Here is a 20476-nt window from a genome sequence, read left to right as displayed (position 1 = left end):
ATTTTGCAGTTACTCAAAACTAGAAACTTGGCTGTCTAATCTTCATACAGTTTTTTTCCTCTCTCATTGGTGGTTTTGGTTTGTTTGGTTTGTTTCGTTTTAACGGGAATTTATTCTGCTCTTCTCTTCAAATGAGAAAACTAACATGGTGAAATATAAGTACTTGACTCTTCTCCCTTGACCATGGTATGATGGCTTTGTTTTTACTCAGAATACTGTGTATTTCAGCAATTAAATAATCTCACAATTAAAAAAAAAAAAATCACCTCTAGGCACACCCCAGAAGACAGACTTCCACAGTAATTTCCTGAGAAAATTTTATCTGCTAAGACAGCCTTTGAGTCTTGGTTGGTGAGATTAAGGGGAAAAACAACAAAAAATTAATACTGGTAAAACACATATGTTCTTTGAGACATACATATTTGCAGCAACAAAAACGAGTGTTACCTCATACATCAAGTGAGAAGAGTCTCATGCATCCATGGTATCATTGTTTAAATTATGCCTAACTCCCTTCAAGTCTCTTTGAATGACCCCCTGCAAATAGTGGAGCTCCTTGCCTTCACCTGGTTTGGTGTCTCTTACTGCTCACCCTCCTGTCCCAAATTCTGATTGCCTCCTGAGGGCAGAAAATTGTCTTTCCCCAGTTGTCCAAGAAGACAAATTGAGAATGTCTCTCCTGGAGCTGTGGGTGAGAGCTCATGGAGCAACCAAACAGCTTTCTAAAAATAAGCTCTCCTTCATTTTCACCTGCAGGGATTTGCAAAGCTTTGCAGACAAAAGAGTCAGACCACATTGGTCATAACCCCCAAACCCTTAGAGAGGCTCAGATGAGCCTACCTGGAAGTAAGCAAGCCACAAAAAGCCCCTTGGCACATCCCCAAATCTCGCTATCCATCACCACCCTCAATCTGTGGGCACAGGATCCATCCAGAGCAGAGGGCTCCCTACTGGAGCTGCTGACCCTGGCTGATTAGAATAATTTTTCTTTTGATTTCTAAGCCCTGGCAGTGCAAGTCCTCTGACTTTGCTGGAGCCTGGAGGTAGTATTTTCCCAGGGAATGGCTCAGGAAATCTTTAATGACTTCCTGCCACATTCACAGTCGATAATGTATCTCTGGGTATTGTGCTGACTTCCCGCCTCCCAGTGACTGCTCAACATCAGCAACACACACCAGGGAGCACTTCAGTAGCACTGCCTGCAGCAATTGCTCCAAAAGGCAGGTAATGGAGAGTACCCACGAATTGTGAGCGGGCTACTTACCCCATATATACACCCACACAATACTTGTCCTGCTGCAGGAATGGTGAGTGCCAGCGCTGAGCCATCCACTGTTACCTGTCCAGGATGATGGGGGTGGAACAGCCTACAAAGGCTTTGGGGGATTTATATGCCACAGACTGGGTAAAAATGTGCTGTGCTGTCCTCTAATCAGGAACCTGTGTTTTCTCCTTCATACAAATAAGAAAAATCCCCTCCCCTGAGTGACAATTCATTCGGGAGTAGGTGCAGTCCTGCTAAAAGAGGAGTATCCCAGAGATCTGCCCACTGTCAGAAGGCCTCCAAATGAGTACCCCATTGCTGTGTACAGCTATCAGGCATGCTCTCTTCTAGGGCCTTGGTGTTAACTGGCAAGACCTGGGGCATAAATTTGATACTGGCCTTGGGAGAAGCACTTGCAGCACAAGATCCCTGCTCTTTGAACGACTTGCACATCACAGAGCTGCTGGTTCCTGCTGTGGCAGCTCTCAGCCACGGGAGGGAACCTGCCCCCAGCCACACAGGCTGGAGAAGGCTCTTGGCACAAGCCAGCATCCTTGGGACAGGGTCCATAAAGACTTCCATTTTTGTCAAGGTGCTTCTTCCTCTCTGCCAGGTGTTTGCATAGCTGCTTCCTCCCCTGAGAGATTTGCACTCTCCAAATGAACATGGATAACTTGCAAAGCATCAGCAAGTAAATGAATGGGCAAATGTCTCTGCTAGGCCCTGCAGTGAGGGAAGAACAGCATGAAGGCTCATGACCTAGGGTGTCCCAAGGCTGTGAAGGGCCAGAGTATTCCATGAGGTCCATGGAAGGCACACAGTTTTCCTCTTCAACAGGACTTCCCAAATTGTACTCAGTGCTTGCACTAAACAATTTATCATACTTAGTGCAAGGCCATGACCACTCTGATCCTGGCCCCTTTTAAACAGGAATGTTTGCAGTGACCTGTCATTTTTTTCCACCAGGGGTTTCATAGTGGGAGCTTTTGCCCAGGAAATGCTGGGAGCTGGCAAAATTCTCTTGTCTAGAGAGTTTGGGACATTGCACTTAGTCTGGCCTTTCCCTGTGCTGGTTGGCACAGCCTCCACTCTCTGCTAAGACTGGGCTGCATGCCGTTGGCTTGGGGAGGAAGGAGAGGAAACCTAAGCTCTGATGTCACAGGGAAATCTCCCTCTGGCAAAGCACACAGAGGTTAAAATCAATGGATGACACTGCAGCAGAGAGCAACGCCTGGCTCCACTCTGGGGTTCTTCAGCTTTGGGCACCTCAGAGTAATGCTCCTCCTCTCATTACATACATTTTTCTAATGATAGGCTAATGTAATTGAAAAAGTTTGTTGTTTCTTTGTTTTGTTTTGTTGTTTTTTTTTTTTTTTTTTAGGCTTCACTGTATCGATTTGTCAATTGCCATTAGCGCCACCACAGAGATCTTCTCTGCAATGGGAGCAGTGCAAACTGCCAGGAGCTTTTCTGCCAGCAGTTTACACTGCTTTCATTGCTCATAGTCTGCTTTTGCATCACTCACACTTACTGTTATTTAACTTTCAGAAGTAGGTGTTTTCATACAGGCACAGGCTGAGTAGGTTAGGGCCTCATTTTCCTACAGCTTGAAACTCTCTGTGGACTTGCTGAGGGCTCAGCCTGTCAGGCCAAATCTGGCTCTGTAGCTCTTATGCAGCACAACATCCACCCAGTGCACGCACAGATCTTACCCTGGCAAGTGAGCAGGGCTGCAATTTTCATTGTCACAAATGCAGGAGCCTACACCTCCATCAGAAGCAAGACAGATCTGCTGAGTGTTTTTTGTCACTCCAGAGCCACAGGCAGGAGAGCTGCTGGCTCTACACCATCAAGTCATACGTTCCCTGTGTACACCAGTCTCCGTATGGCTCACAGGGAGACACATCACCTACTTAATGCTGTGCCAGGCACTAACTTGCCTGCAGGAAGGGAGCTCCCTGCACAGCTGCAAATACAGCCCATGGGCTGCTTCCAGACCAAGCAACAGCTCCTGTGGAGTTCCTCAAGTTGCAAGACAAGCAGCTGCTTCTCACCAAGCAGGAGTCATCTGCTGCTGAGTGAAACAGCTGCTCCTGAAAGCTAGCTGGGAAAACAGTATCTGGGCCATGGAGCTGCAGGCTGGGATCTACTCTATACTTCAGGGTGGGGAAATAACAACTGAGGCACAGGAGAATGAGAGAGTCCTGAGGAAAAAAAGCAGGCAAGAGAGACAGGCAGAGGAGCAGGAGGAGGAGAAGGCAGTAGCAGAAAGGGAGGAAGCAAGCAGGAATAGGCTTAACCAGCAGACAATGCAGGAGCACGCAGAAATCCCAACAATGTGAGCACCTTCAGGAAACCAAAAGGGAACAATGTGAGCAACCAAATGAGGCAAGAAGAAGGTCAAGTGGAGCTGACCTTGAAAAAAACAGCCAAGGGGTTGGCACTGTCAGCCCCTTACTAACACACAGTTAAACTTCCTAGCTGATATTTCTGGAAGAGCAAGGGAGGATATGCAAGCTACTCACTCAGCGCACTGACAGCAGCCAAGCACCTACCTGCTTTCTCTCAAGGATATACTCCATGGAGATGCAAGTTATCTCAGAAAACCTGTTGACATGTGTTAGAAAACAAGAACAGAATGTTCACTTAAACCTCTTGTTGGGTTATTTTCTGATGTGCAGCAGTGTCTGGAGGGAACCCAGCTCAGCTGGCTGATAGCTGCTACCCACGCTTAGATTTCCCCTGAGCTTGCTATCTCATGCTGTCAGGTAATGAACTGACACAACCACACCAACCTGCATCTGATTACTGCTCTTGACAGAGCAATGCTGGGGGCAGCAGGATGGAAAAACACTGCAGAGGGATTATCCCCCACCTCACTGTTAGAGATTGCACTCTTCCTTCTGCCCCACGGTGGGAGGGAAGGTGAGGGGAAGTTCCTCACCTGGCAACAACCATTGCCTTTCACCCCCTCACATCCATTTTGCAGCCTGCCTTCAGCATACATTCAAGTCTTAATACATTCCCATGGATCCCTTTCTGCCTTCAGGCATACTGACATCATGTGGGAGTCGACCTCTGTGGAGGTCGACTCCCAGCCACGTTAGGAAACAGCCACGTTAGGAAACTCAAAATCCAGCTGGATGCCTTTCCACACACAGTATATTTTTTAAAACTGTATTTTCCACATTTATAGTATATTTCAAAAAGAAGAAAGCAAGAAGTTATTTATCATCGTCAAGCTTTCAGTGTTTCACCCTGAATGGTTTCAGTGTTTCAGCATCCCAAGCTTGGCATAACTTGGCATTTCTTGGGAAGAACTTAAAGCATAATAAAACAAATTGTTCTGAAATGAATTATAATTTTTGTTAGTTTTTTATTTTATTTGCCACAGCCCTGGGTTCAAGAGGTTCACATGTTTAAACATTTCTTGGTATTTTTCAGCAACAGCTGAAATTCCATAAATCAGGAAATGGCGACAACATGGGTAAGAAAAAGAAAGTGATACACCCCCAAAAATACTCCACATTTTGTAAACCTGAAGCACATACAAAAAGCATAGGAATTGGAAAGACTGTATGCCAGCCCAAAGAACAGAAGATAGCAGAGTTTCCATGCTGGTTTTCAGTTTGCAGAGAGCTTTCCCTAATGTAGACACTGGTTTAAATTTTCCAGAGCATGTAAAACTTCAGCACAAACCCCACTGACACCAGCAGAGCCATATGGTGTCTTTGGAGGCAGTTGCAGGGAGTCAGAAGCCTGCAGCTGGAGGGGATGCCAGGGCAGGGGAGCAGAAAGAGCTCTCAAGACAATAATCCTATCTGGAGCCTGAGTCTCCTGCTACGTGTTAGACAGCAGCTCACCAGAATCAGAGAATGGCCTGGGCTGGAAGGGATCCTAAGAATCATCTAGTTCCACCCATCCTTCTGTGGATTTTCACAAGAAGCCAGTCTCTTGTGCACTCAATTTCTCTGCTCAAACAGAGAGACTGTCAGAGATGGCAGGACGTCTCTCTGTCAGAAGCGAATCACTTCACAATGTTCAACATGCTTCACTAAGCCACTGAAACATATAAAGGTGCAATGATTCCATTGTCTTATTGCTGCATTCCTGTAGATCTTAAAAAAAATCCTCTCTGCCTGCTTGGGTGGCTATTTAACTGGAAGTGTGGGTTTCACAAATCTTATCTGCATTTTCCTTTTGCAAAGCTGCCAGAGCTTTCTACACAGCAGTTTCATGGTAGGGGGGGCTGCCTTATCTCCTGAAGATAGTGGGGGTGTGCATATCAAACCAAGTGCAAATGGGACCACTTCCCAAGAGCTACACCCTCATTTGCACAGCAAATGAGTAAGTCTGCTTCCTCTTTTGCCTATTATTTCATAATGGCAAGTGAGGAAAAGAAGATGGGGAAAAACAATCCGAAGTGAAAAAATGCCTCTGTAAGATCATCAGACTTTCAAGCAGATTGCAAAGGAAGATGACTAAAGCCATGAACAATAGTGAAAAATTTTCTAGCAAAAACAAATCTGAATATTATGATAATACTCTCTGGCTTTAATATCCCCCAAGATCAAATAGCGACTTGTTACTTCTTGGAAGCAATATATTATTTCATAATTTTAGTCTCACTTTGGAAATCCTGTTGGCACCTAATGGCTGTGGTGTTGTCTCAGTGGTAATATCCTCTTGTCAATGAGCTTATGGAGGCCTTTTGTGGCCTGTCTGCTCAACATCAATAATTGCTTATCAGCAAAGCCAGACCCAGCACAACTGGAGCAGGCAGTGTGTCTAATCCTTGAATGCCACAGAGTCATCTCCATCTCAAAGTCAGTTGAGTTTGCATCCTGGCTCCATTTCTTATTTCCCAGGAGTGCTGTGGTCATTCCTACCCCAGCAATAGTGACACTAATGCTTCCATTAAGGCTGATAGTTGCACACATGCCAAAGTGGCTCCTCATGGTGAGGGTAAAGGAAAGCAGGAGACAGCAGTACAACCAGAGAACTTGTGAAGATAAATGCTCTGCATATTAAGGGGATGAAATCGTAAGAAGGAAGTAAGCAGGGCTTGGAAGGTCCTGTCTTTTTCCTTCCCAATCTTGGATCTGATGCAGTTCATGTTGTGTGCTGTGAGACATGCTTCAAGTTTTCTGCAGCAACCGTGCAAGCCCTGATTTCATGGTGATAAGAGTGAAAGTGGCACCAGACACACCATTAATAGAGCAGGGATTTCCTTCAGCTGAGAGGCGTGCTGCTTTGAAGAGTGCTGATCTGAATAAAATCAAGGAGCTGGGTGTATTTAATATGTAGGGCCTGCCAATATGCATTAGGGCTCATGCAGATAAGAGGTGCCTCAGGGACTGACAACTCACAGGGTCTCAGAGGAAACTGCAGCATCTTGCCCAGTGCTAATGGGGCTCATGTCTTGATTGTGATCACTTCCTCATTCCCGTGCCATTTTCTTTCTACTCTATTTCAGTTCTGCCACAATAGACTGGTTATTCAAAATGCTTGTAAACAAAATATTTCACTACCACAAAGTGAACTAGATATGTTGTAGGGGAAAAAGTGCTATAGGCTGTGAAACAGGAGGAAACAATTAATTAAGAGATTATAGTATACATCAAATACATAATTATTAGTTAACTGGTAATGATAAGAAGGATTTTCTGTTTGGAGCCCAAATTGTATAAGTTTTGATATAAGACAAAAATCTATTGCATATTTCCAAATAAAAAAGCTTCAAACAAAACTTCATAATTCTTGCATCTATGCTTCTAATTCATTTTAAGCTGCTACAAAAACTCAATTTCTTTTCCAAATGTTCTATGCTTCTAGGGGTTAAAAAGTCTTCCTTCAAACATTTTAAGTCCTCCAAACTATCTATAGTACTAACATATTCCATCTAAGCTCTGCTGCCATTTGCATCTGCCTCATTTCTTCCCCCTGCATCACTCCAGGCACCAGCATATTCCAGTTTCCCAGATTTTCCCCATATGGCAAGGAACCCCTTATATACATGAGATTTACTTCACCTGATGGTGTGAACAGCAGATATCTGGAGAAATAAAACCTGTAGCTTGCCTTTGTTTAGCTTTTTTGCTTTCTAACCTTATGTGCCCATCTCAGGCAGCAATACAAAGACTAAGCCAAGAACTGGAGCACCCTTACGGATTTATTTTGATGAGAGAAGGGAAAGACAATGTTTTATTGCATTCTGGGCAAGATTTGTGACACAACTGTAAGACAGCTTGATGTCAATTCTTACATGTGATGTAGAAGTGGTGGGAGATTGGCTGGACTATTCCTGACAATGAGGATGGGTAGACCTTCAACTGGAGCACTGCATGGGTTGTCTCAAGCTCTGTGGCAGCCAATCCAAGCCATGCTGAGGATTTGTGGGAGATATTTTCCCTCACTTTTTTACATCTTTGATCACATGGAGACACATGTGATCAAGTGTGGGTTTGTGGAACATGTCCCTTTTGCTCCCACCGTGTACCCACACACGTCTCACCCCAACAGGGGCACGTTCCCCTATCCCAGAGCTGAACTGAGCACCCCAGTCTTTGTGACATTGCCAGTGCCTGCTGCCCTGTTGCAACCTCGAAAAATGTGCATAAGATCCTGCTCTAGCACGGCTGCAGGTTGGAGAGATGCAAGCCAAACATATCTGTGGTACCAGCAGAAACCTCTGCAGACAGTCAGGTGGTAGGTGTTAGGTCCCTTACAATAAGGGATCTGCACAGGTTCTGAAGGCTATTTATGAATTTATGTTGTCTCTGTAGGGACACTGTGTTGATGAAGAGTTGCATCACCAGAGATGCACTGCTAAGATCAGAAAATAACTTTTAAAAAGCTAGGGATAAACTTGATTGCTACCTTATTTCACTAACTCTCTTTTATCCGGCTGCCTTCTCTCCCAGTTCCTGCCTGCTTGCCTATCCAGTCTTTGTACTCATGTTGAATGCTGTAGGAGCCCTCCACAACTGGCTCCAAACACCAGGTACTGTGTTTGGACAGAAAGCATCTGAACATATAATACATGATTGGGGAAACTGGATCAGAATCTGGACCCATACAAAGTTCTGAAAAATCAGGCTAGTGGGCTGTGCCCAGAGATGGAAATAAAGCACAATGTGATCGTCAAACCATGACAAAGTCTCCTGCTATCAGCTTGGGGAAAGGTCATGCAGTGCCTTGGTTTCCCATTTAAGATGACAAGGTTTATTTTGCAGAGTGCAGAGATCTTGCAAGGCTCAGCTCCTACACCTTCATGCTGCACCTCTGAGCCAAGCACAGGCAGCTTCAGGAGCTCTGCTTCCCCTGCTGATCAAGAGCTGAATTACAAAGCTTTAAGAGTTACAAGAGTGGCCAGCCTTTTTTAAGAAACAAACCACCAAACCTTTCAAGACCTGGAGAGTATATAGCCACCATGAGTGGGGGAAAAAATGAGAAAGGTTTCTTGGAAAGCTTGGAAAAAAGCAGCACTTAGAAGCATTTTGTAACCAGGAACACAAAGGATGAATCTGCACAGCTATTTTGGGTTCTCCTTCTGTGCTTTGAGAAGTTCTGTCTCAAGGAAAGGAGAGAAGGAAAGGGGTGAGGGAAAGAGGAGCATCTGCAGCTGGACAGCCCCAGCAGGCACTGTGAGAGGAACTCAAGCCACAGACACTGATGTCAGCTCTTTCTGGGTGCACACACAAGCATGATGTGAATTACTGTGCTTGTGTACAATTGTACAATGATATGGGTAATGATAGAAGCATCATTGCAAAGTATTCCTATTCCTCTCTGGGGCAATCTGCATTTCCCAGAGCTAAGTAGTGCTGTCCCACATGACTGAAGCTTACAGACAAAAGCCTCTTTTAGTCTGGATATGCATTTACAAAATAAAAAGACATGCCCAAGAGTAGACTGCAGTATCAGCTGAAGAATCCAAACCAAACTCCACAGAGTCCTGAGAAACAGCTGGAGGGTTGCCTTGCTCTGCTAGGTTTGTTTCCAGCTCTTGCCCAGACAGAGTCTGTGCTCTCAGGATCATTAAGGCCAGAAAGGTTGAAATTTTCTGGCCACCTGTTAACAAATGCCTCACTTTGTCATCACTATGGAGGCACAGAACTGGTTAAAAAACCAAACCAAACCCAACCAAACCAAACCAAACCAAACCAAACCACAAACTCCAGAGTGTAACTTCATAGCTCCAAGATTTCTATGGCTGGCATGGATGACCAGATGTTAAACAAACAGGCTGAGGAAGTGTTTATTCCCTGCAGCTTTGCAGAGGCACTCACCCTGGCCTCCTCCTGTTCAGATGGCAAGCCAAAATCTGTGCTTACACTCGTATATCCTGCATTTGCCAAAGGTTTGACCTGAAGGGCAGAACTGATATTCCTGCAGGTTGCAGTGCAGCAGTCAGTTCACTAAAACATACCAAACATTATGCTTTATTTCAAGACTGCACACACAAAAGAAAACCAGTCTTTGAGTTTTTCTGGATCAAAAGACCTGTCCTTTCTCTATTTTTTCTAAGGGACTTTAAGGAAGTCACTAACTATACAAATAAATCATTGAAAGGTTAAATTGTGTCACATTTTAGAGAGACTGATCTCTGCGGTGACATATATACAGATTGCAGAGGTGTTCAGTAATACACAACGTAAGTACAGAAACTCTTTAAAATTAAAACCAGCTGAAAAACATATTACTTGCTAACATGGAAGGATATACAGAGTTCTCAGCTTAAATGAGTACTGATAATTGTAGTGGTGTTTGCAGGGGTCCCAGGACAAGGGAAGAGATGAGGATCTTGACTCCATGTTTCAGAAGGCTGATTTATTATTTTATTATATATATTATATTAAAAGAAAATTATACACTAAATTCCTTTAGTGTACTAAAGGAATAGAAGAAAAGATTTCGTCAGAAGGCTAGCAAGGAATAGAATGGAATAATAATAAAATCTTTTGACTGCTCACAGCCTCGACACAGGTGGCTGTCATTGGTCATCAAGTAAAAACAATTTCACATGCTGGGTAAACAATTCTCCAAATCACATTCCAAAGCAGCAAAACATGGAGAAGCTGAAGCTTCTCAGCTTCTCAGGAGAAAAGACCCTGGCAAAAGGATTTTTCATAAAGTATGTCTGTGACACTGCTAATGTCACTGGAGTCTAGTTTCAGAGCTGATTGCTGCACAAACTGTTGTTGATGCGCAGAAGACGATAATGTGTAAGAAATTAGTGTATGGATGATCTTTTATAAATAAGCCAGGTTAGACACAAGGAGTTCTATCCCCTTTATTACCTACTCAGTGCAAAAACAGTAACCAAACATGTCCCAGTGATGGGGTTATAAAATCTGTTATCATCACTGAACTTCATCAAAGTATTGAATCACCTTCACATGCTGGTGGCAGGCCCTGCACATCCACATGTGTTTTCCTAAGAGTTGCATGAGTGATCCTGGTTAAATCACTGCATATTGGAACACAAATGTAAAACCAGGACAAGAAGGGGCCATATTGTGAGCAGAAGTAATGTACACAGCATGACAACAAATATATAGAAGTCCTTCACTATCATCAGCTTAATCACTTGCTCTTGTCTCGCTTCAGCTCTCCATCATTAGTATCTCATTTCTGAAAGAGGATAATTGCTTTGGATCTCTTCAATTACCACTAAAGCACTGCAGAGCACTTGTAGAAATCAAATGAATTTGAAGTCTAGGATCATTGAGCTTGTCCTCCCACTAGTGCAGCTTGTGTACTTTCTCCTATCTCCTCCCATCATGGGTTTATAGTTTCTGATTGAAAAAACAACTCCAAGGCTAGTTTGTAAATACGCACCAGCTGGTGCAAACCAGTCCTGTAGTTAAGCCATAGTCCCTGCAGCAAGAGCAAAGCACAGCTCCCTGAAAGCCTGAGTGAAGAAAACAGGGTTTTCTCCCAGCTTCAGCAAGGACTGCACGACCACATGGTACCCCAATGCAAAGACACTTGCTTAAGCATCCCAGGAGAGCTCAGATGTTCATGCTGTAAACCAGAAGCTCTCTCCTGGGCAGCTAGATCTTGAGCAGCAGCTGCTGACAGCACAGGGCTAGGCAGTGCCTCGCAGCAGTTTCAACTGAGCTGATTTTTTGGTTTGTGTTGCCCTGAAAATTGAATAAAAAATATTGCCAAGTGATGCAGGAGATGGCAGCTGGTTTGTTATTTATTGCAGATGATTATTGAATAGGCCCCTGAGCAACCTGACCTAGTGTAAGGTGTCCCTGTCCGTGGTGGTAGAGGGCTGGAACAAGGTGATCTTTAAGGTCTCTTTCAACCAAGATATTCTATGATTCTATTCTTATTTCACCTTCCCCATCAGCTGCTACCCCTGACCATACTACAAAACAGGCAGATGCCACGCTCTCCTTAAAAATCCTTAAAAATCTCCTTAAAAATCCTTAAATCTCCTTAAAAATCAGAGTTTTTCTCACCTGCCCATTGCCTTTGTTGCCCTATCACTAAGCATGAAAACATACACTTAGGAATTCAGACAACTGAAGAGTCTATTCATTCTTCACCACCTACTCTGTTCGTAGAAAATATACTGATCTTACAGCATTGTGTGAGGTAATCAGCTATTGCTTCTATTAGCAGAACAGAGCATAGAGAAAAACTGTAGCAATGCTACTTATTTAACTGGAAACTATCTCAGAAAGCAGAAAGTAAATTCTTTCCCTTCTAGCTCAAGCAAAATTCTCATCAACTTCTAAGGGGTTCTCTCTGAAATGAAAAGAATTTGGAAGTTAGAAGTGACCCCTCTCTCATCCTGATGATGGTAGAAGGCAGATGGTCTTGCACAGCTGGCATGATTTTTGCAGGAGATGTCAGCTGTGACTTTGCAAGGTCTGGGTTTGCCCTGGATGACCAAAGGCACTGTCCTGCTCTGAGGGTCAGGCCTCGGGAGGTGACAGTCTGACCGTGGGGCACAGCAGAAGAAAGAGGTGGCACTTTCCTTCAAGAAAGAAGCATGATGTAAAGCCAGAGGCCTGTGAACTGTGATCAAGAGTCAGAGACATCAAAGAATCTTCCCTGGAAAAGCCTGCCTGCACATTAATAGGAATTGGCAGCTCCAGCTCTTGACAGGCACCATCCTCCCCTATGCCTTGTGCTTCTCAGTAGCTGGTGCCTTGAATGGCCTCAAGAAACTCTCATATGTGAAACTGGCCCTGTGGGGAACAGCGTGGGAAGCCTGGACTAGAAAGGCTCTGCTGAATTATTAAGGTTGCCCAGAGTGAACCAAGGTAACCTTCATGTGGATTCCTGTCAGCCTCTTTCAGTTTTATTATAAAGCAGCAACCCCCTACCTCGCCTACTCCTCTCTCTCCTGCTAAAAGAAACTTCACAAGAAGCTGAAGTAAGAAAGTCTGCCCAAAAGATTAACTAAATACACACAGGCCCATTTTAGATAGAAGCATCAAGCTAAATACAGCAGCCTTGAGCTGCTGGAGGGAGCACAGTGCTTCATCCAACCTCTCCTGCCAAAGTGCAGTGCTTTAGTGAGCATGCAGGGAAATACAGGCACTGAGACTCATTTTTAAGCCGTGAATCAAAAACCTTTGCGGCTAAAAAAAGAATAAATGCTTTCTAGCTTGTCACATAATTTGGTTTTGCCAAGGTCACTTCAGAAAAAAGCCATGCACCAAGTGTGTTCCCTGCCCATGCGCTGTGTCCACAGCCCCTGGCAGCTGCCAGTGAGGGGCACAGTGCATCAGAAGTGTGTGTGGTGACTCAGGGACAGAAACACATGGTGCCACCACCTCTGGCACCATGGGGTCATTCTTTAACCCAAATTTCCATTTTATTGTTCACTGCTCTACAGCAGCGGCTATAAAAACTGCGCTGTGCTGGTAAGTTCAGCGAGAAAACTCCTGATTTTCCTTCTCCAAGAAGGATTTGTATTTTCTAGCATCATCCTCTGGAGTTTATCAGCTTGCTCTGCTAAGTATTTCTGCAGCCAAGAATGTCTTTGATATGTTCCTGGGCTGCAATGCACTACAGGGCTCTTCAGCCCTACTCTACACCCAGCAAAGTACAGTTAGAAGTGGGGGAGAAAGATGATGGCATGACAGATATGCTCATTATGTTTTACAAAAAGCACATAGGGCCAGAATACCCTATATTAAAAATAATGCACTTCATCTAAAAAAGGAGTGTTACTATATTTTAAATGACAGATTTTAAGGGTCTGAATCATCTTGGAGCTGACTGTTCTGCTGCTATTGGTTTTGCTTTTCTAATAGCTCTATGTAAATATCCTTGTGTTTATAAACTTATAAACTTAATTTAGTGCTGGTGAAAGCCTACCAGTCCTTCTAGATTAAAAATATTTTGCATTGGCTACATAAAAGATATGATGTAAGCATTTCTGGCTGGTTTTTTCCAGCAGGCTTGGAAGTTCTGAGTTGCAGAGAAGTGGGACTTTCTCCACTCACTTGGATGGGAATCAGTAAACTCTTTATTTGACTCCAAGTAATCTGAGTGGCTTTAGCTGTGGCTTTTATGAACAACTGGTCAATTAGTATCTTTTCTTAAATGGTTTTGTGGTTTTAAAGGGCTAGAATCAGCATACTATTTCCTTCTTGTCAACTAAATGTAACATTAAATTGTAAATTAAAACATAGGGCTCAAGGTAGCACACTTTTTAAACTCAAGGGAGCTCAGCCAAAAACCATTTCAAACCATGAAGACCTGGCTGAAGACAGTGTTTGCCATCTTTCAAAAGGCGTTGGTAGGTGTATGTTTGCTCCTGTGTATGAGAAGAAACAAGGAAGCAAATGCTTTTATTTTTTTCCCCAGCTGAAGGAGTGCTTGATCTGGATCATGATGAGAGTGGGAAAATCAGCCAAAACCCATAAAGCTTGGCAGAAACCAAAATTTCCTTCTTACAAAAAAACACACACCCCTCTCTGTTACTTTGTCCAGCTTTTCACATGGCTCCTCAGTCCTACCTTTGTCCTACCTTCCTCCTTTTAACACGGACTCTGATTTATTTTTCAGATACACAGGAATATAATGCTGCTTGTCTTCTTCAGGCTGCAGTATGATACAACACAGCAGTTCTCTGTCTTTTCATATCCCAGTCTGACAGTTCAGACCAAAATTTAATGTACTTTTAAAAATTACTGTAGTTACTCTCTCAAAGTGATAGGAAGGGGATACTCCCAGTTTCAGGAAACCTAGAAAAAGAGTCTTTCCTATGCCATCCAATTCACTTTTTCCCCTCTCCCCCATGGCAGTCCCCCACAGGCCATCCTGGGAAGCAGACAACATTTTCTTCCTCTTCCTGTCACTCTGATGGCAATTCAGCCCTTTGCAGTGGAGGGCTGCCACCAGGACAAAACATTATTCCCCCCAAAGGCCCCACCACAGACTCTTCCTCCTACTTTTCCAAGGCTGTGTCATTAGTTTTTCTCACTTTTACTAGTTTTTCTCACTTTTTAAAATTACAGGCATGTGCCCTGGACCACCTTTCCTGTGGCCAGTGCAATCTGCTAAGGGCAGCAGAGCCAAACTGCACCCTTGCTTTAGCATTTGATCTGCCCAGACATAGTAGAACTATTCCTCATTAAACAAACAAGAGATGAACGTCTGGAACCTGATAGCCATTAATACAGACATCGTTAGTTCTGCTTAATCACTTCATTTTCCTTGATAACTGTATTATAAATATATATGAGTCTACAGTACTGGACTGGTAAGTGATCTGCTACAGTTGCTAATCAAATCTCTGTTACTTGTCGGCATTTAAAAAAGCTCCTTGACATTTTCAAATCTCTAGATGAGGTAGGAGGATACCACAACAAATCACAAAGGATGGGAAAAGCGAAGAATTATCCAAATGGAGAGAGAGCATGGCTTCCCCACTGCTTAAACAGAAAGGAAAACATTTTATCCCATAAAATGTTGGGGATAAATTGGCCATAAATAAAAGGCCAATCTAGAAATGGAAAGATTTCCATTTGGTCTTACCAAACCTGTTTGAAAACTTATGATCCAGGGCTTTGTACGCCTCTGAGGATGCAAATCAGCCAAAACTATAGAGGCCTGAAGTGAGAAGAACAGCACTGGAGTGAGTGAGAGGGAGGGGTCCATGTGGCAGAGCGACACAAAATTCTCTTACAACAGCTCTGAAAATGTCCTGGGTGGTTTGTCTGACATTTCAAGTTAGATGTTTCACCTACCAACAAGATTGACAGATCAAGTTGCTGCAACTTTATCAGCTATTAATTGTGTCTAGGCCAGGACAGCTCTTTGTAGTGCCCATCTAGGAATTCTAGACTTATTTGCTTAGCTAGTAAAGAGACAGGAAAGGGATTTTTAACCTAAAAACATTGCAAAAGAATTAAATATCCTAGAGTATTTACTGCAAAATTTGACATTCTGGAGAATTTCCATACCAACTAAAAATTGATCCTACACCCCTATAGATTGAGCAGGACCCTCTGAGATGAGAGCACCATAATGCAACACACCAGCCACTGTGCAATAAGAAACAAACTCACTTCTTTTTATCTTTTGTCTTTGTAATGAGAATAATATTGTTTTTTCTTGTTAGAAAGTGCAATGTAAATGGCATTAATAAAGTAGTGAACATGAAAACAAAGCAAAATCCCTGTTGCAGAGTAGCTGCGAAAGTTAAGGGGCATTATGGTTCAGTCCTCTGGTGTAGAATTTGCAATATTGCAAATCCCATAAGAACACTTGCTCGCACATCCCATGGCACCACCCCCTCATTCCCCCTAAAAAGCCTAAGAAGAAAGCTGTACCCTTTCTGGGGGAGGAGGGATGATGTGGAGCACGCAGTGGCTGGTTTGTTCTGATTAGTGCTAACACCAGCCAGGAGCACGAGTTTGCATCCCATCCTGCCTCTCTTTACTGGGGCACACAACCTCCTAACCTCCACCCCAGAAAGTGATATCATTGCATGAATTAATCATCTGAGCAATTAATGGCAGCAAAGAGACCTCAGGTTTCCAGCACAGTGTCTGGCACCGGTGAATTGGCCATGACGTCAGCTTCCCTGGGGATTTGCTGGCGTTTTGCCCGTCCCGAGCTCCCCGTGGACTCGGAGGGCAGCAGCAAACAATGCAGGCACCCAGCCGGCAGCGACTCTGCCAGCACCACCGGGCTGCTGCTGCTGCTGCTGCAGCCTCAGGGGATGCTCCTCCTGCCAAATCTCCCAGGGAAGGTGCGCTTCCCAAAACCAGCAAGAGCAGAGGACTTCCTCTGATGTGCAGAGAGAGGGACTCTCCAGGAGCAATGAGTATCTGCCCACCTTTTGGTAGGGTAAACCTCCTGCTCTGCACCTGGGAGCTGTGCAGCCTTTTGTAGTGTGTGAGTAAGCAAGTTATTCGACTATTCCTCTGTTTTGGGGCAAATTGAAAGCATTTTGTTATACTGGGGAGTTTATTCTCAAATGGCCAGGGTTGTTTTTTTCATGTCTTCAATGACTCTGTTACTGTGAGTGCTTTGAAAGCTGGAGTCAAACACAACTATGACCATATGCCATGTGTTAGATCCATTTTTTTAGTCAGCTATTCAGGTGAGATGAGGAGAGCCTGCCTCTATCCTAACATTGCAGGAATCTGCAATGATTCCTTTTTTTCATCTCCCAATACAAATACCCTCTGCAAGGCGGAACCTTTCCATACTTTTACCAAGTGAGTGTCCTTGGCCCTGCTTGGGGTGCATGCACACGCTGTGAGACAGGGGGTCACACTCAGCCCACCACTCAGAGGAGCACAACCCAGCGACTCCAGGAGATGCCATGGGCAGAGTGCAGACATGAGTAGGGAGGTGCTCTCTGATGGGGATATCAGTCATTTTCTAAACCTTCAGGCCATGTGAGAAAACTACAGAAAAGAAAGAAGCTTGGGTAGAGGAAAGCTGACCCCTGATGTAAGAAATTTGGTGTCAGGAAGGAAGGAGAACCTATTTGGGCAAAAGGGTTTGGCTAATCCAAGATAAGCCATTTTGTAGCTTCTCCCTATGGGGTTTTCTGCCTTCTATTTTGGAGGCAGCCTCTGGCTGCTGCTTTCTGTGCAAGCAGTAAAAGCATATCTCCCTCCCCACTCATCATAAGAATGAGTTTCCAACAGAGATGAGATATCCACAGGTGAGCAACGTCTTAGTCTCAGCAACACTTTCCTCTGGATTCCCGCTTGAAAAGAATGAGATGGTGAACCCCTATGAGAAGCAGCTAAAAATGTTAGTACCTTACAATGAGCTGTGACCCCTGCTCCAGGTGGCGACCGGAATAAGCTTACCCCAAATTCAGGACAGCCTTGTCTCACACTCTTGCAAAGATGTAAGCAGAAGAAGTGTGATTATAACATCACTGCGAAGGACACTCGCTGTCTGCATGGCTTAATGCCACTTGCCACGTTTGTAATCCATCTTCCCCCACCTGCCCCGTCTGTTCAGCAGTCACTAGTTATCAGAGCAAAGGCAGTGAAACAAAAGGAAGGGCAGAGGCTAATTTGCTTGATGTAGTCCTGTTCTTCCAGATGATGTCAATTTATGGGCTCTACCCCGATCCTCAGAGATGTTCACATTTGCATCATTAAAAGGGAAATAACAAATATGTGGAAGTAACTCAATAAGCTACCACTTTAGCTGCAGGCACAGCAGGCAGGATGGTTTGAGCATCAGTTTCCCTAACCAGGCACGTTCCCTGTCCCGATTCTCAGCCCATCTCCCCCTTGCTTTCCAGGTGTAGCCAGCTCAGCAGAGAGGATTAATCCACTTCCGTACTCACTTGCATTCTCCATGTTAGAGAATCTGATTACACAGATTGCCTGCAATTTATCTCTACCTGCGACACCTAATGCTCCAGTCTGATCTCCTCTTTCTCATTTTAACATCTCACTGCAGATCCAGTACATACACAGACAGATGCACATACACTTGCTCTGTTTTGTTTGCCAGCAGCTCACTAAGAGCCTCGGCATTTTCATTTTCAATCCAACCAGAAAGCACTACTGTTTTCCCCACTCTGCCCATGAGGTAATTCCTCCCTTTGGACTCCCCTCATTACATTTATACTGCACAGGCTCCATGCACTGCTGCTGGATCCACACAAACCACAGGAATCTCTGCACAGACACGCTCGGTGAGCATGCAGCCTTATAGAGCCCTGCAGCACGTATAAAGACAAAGGCACAGGCTACATGCACTGAGCAAGTGCCACCACATGCATTCCTGCTCCCTCCAAACCCTGCAGGAAAACATTGCCTGCAGAGTGCTTTCCTATGAACAAAATCAGCCTTTCAGCACAGGGTCAGTATATGATTCAGGCAAATCCCTTTCCCACGCGCTCCCTTACCTTTCCTTTCCTTATTCTGCTAATCCAGGGGCCCTGGACCGATTGCTTTTCCCTCCTGCACACAAACTGCCAGTCCGTCCTGCTTCACATTCACAGCACACCAGCAGGATTCACCGTCATCCCATTCTGCTGGATCCTTATCACCCTATTGGCCAATGCCAGACAGTAAATTCAATTAGGCTCCTCCTTATAACTATATTATCACAGGAACAGGAATGAATAATTTAGTAAAACAACAAGGGTGTGCAGGCTCTGGTGTCACAGACTTCACCCCCACTGTCAGGCTTTTATCAGAGAGGTGGGTAAAAAAAACCAGAATCTCTCTGTCACTCCTGAAAAGGAGACCTTAGATTACCCACTTGTATTCCCCATACCATCCCTCTTGTCCTCCTCCCCCTAAGCCATGGCATTTCCATTTTATTGTTGTACCTCCTTCCTCAGCCCATAATAGAGTATTTCCCTTGTGAATGGTCACTACCATCTCAGTGGTTGCAGAGATTTCTGTCTAGGCAAAGCGATACCGCAGAGCATCAAACACTTTGCCTCTTAGCTAAATGCAATACGTGAGAAAAGAATGAAACTGTTCTGGAGAAGGGAGTGACAAGACAAGCAGATCACAGGGAAAAGGGAGAGTCTGCATTGAATCACTGTATCCTCTGTAAAGCAACTCTGCTGTCATCCCATCGGTTCAGACACCCAGAGGATGCAAGTACATGGTTCCTGAGAGAAAAAGGTTTACAGATGCACTGCCCAGGGACTGTGATTTCACATGCCTGCTGTGGGAGTTTGGATCCCCACATAAAAAAAACCACTCTAAAATGGCATTTTTCCCCCAAACCAAATGACTAAAGTGTTCTGTTTTGGCACTTTTTTTTTTTCTGACCAGAAATTTCTAGAGACAACTATCTATATTTGCATTTCCTAAGAAGTAGTTGGTCCCAAAATGAATACTGCTGTTTTTCCTCAGGTGATGCTTTGTTTGAAGAGTTACAGACCATTGCAGATTCCCTCAACAGGGTCACCACTATCTAAATCATGCCTCAGACCACTTTGATTGCCTAAAGAGTTTTATTTTATGGGAGGAATAGTGGAAGTGGAGGAGCTCAGCAGGGCAACCCTTTGGTATTCTCAGAACAGACCAGGCAGACAACAGGGGTTTTTAATGACCATTCACAGCAATATTGAAAGCTACTGCTAATACATGCTGATGTGCACAGTATTAACAAAGAGATGTGTCATTCCACCATTATTGAAAAATTAACAGGCAGGATGAAGCTGCTGTTCTTCTTCCCTTAGAGTCCAAGAACACCCTTTACACTCTGCTTTCCATGTGCTAATATTTACTCTGTAGAGTCTATATATCTACTACCACAATGATGAGAGGTTCAAATTTGCACTAAAGCCCAAAGCAACTCAAGCAACTCCTACACCAGCTCTTGGTTTGGCTCCTCTCCCAGGCTGGGTAGCCTCAGCTCTGCCTCCAGAGGCAGCAGGGACACCAGGGTGAAGTCAAGCCCAAGTACCAGCAGAGATACAAAGGCAGTTCACTGGTGACAGACCAGGAGTTTTCCTAAAGACACTGCCTTTCCTTAGGCACTGCCTTCACATCGAAAGACTAGCAGGAAGCTGGGACAATGCATGGGGGTTGCCAGCTCCTAAATGGCTGGGCTATCTACCTCCATCTCAGTCCCAAAGCAGGATCGAGCCATGCTGCCTTCCCTGGGAGAATGGAGTACAGGATCAGTGGATGCTTTTGCCCTTCTCACCAAGTTCAAAGTGATCCAAAGAGTGAAAAGGTAACAGTCTCAACTAAGCTTTTGTCTTTCTCTGTTATGGGCTTCTTT

At 44.3% G+C, this 20476-nt stretch overlaps 1 protein-coding gene across 1 annotated transcript in view; it reads right to left on the bottom strand.

The window, feature by feature from the left end:
* The window catches only part of SYN3 (synapsin III), a 183756-nt gene extending 165001 nt beyond the window's left edge, over positions 1-18755 (bottom strand). The window contains exon 1 of the mRNA XM_064702503.1: positions 18633-18755. The gene's annotated coding sequence lies outside the window, so the exon portion shown is untranslated. The remainder of the gene's footprint in view (positions 1-18632) is intronic.
* Between the last annotated feature and the right edge of the window lie 1721 nt (positions 18756-20476).

Source organism: Zonotrichia leucophrys, chromosome 1A (assembly GCF_028769735.1).
Source record: "Zonotrichia leucophrys gambelii isolate GWCS_2022_RI chromosome 1A, RI_Zleu_2.0, whole genome shotgun sequence".
NCBI lineage: Eukaryota > Metazoa > Chordata > Aves > Passeriformes > Passerellidae > Zonotrichia > Zonotrichia leucophrys.
The sequence above is the reverse complement of the archived record's forward strand: the minus strand, read 5'-3'. Positions and strand labels throughout refer to the sequence as shown.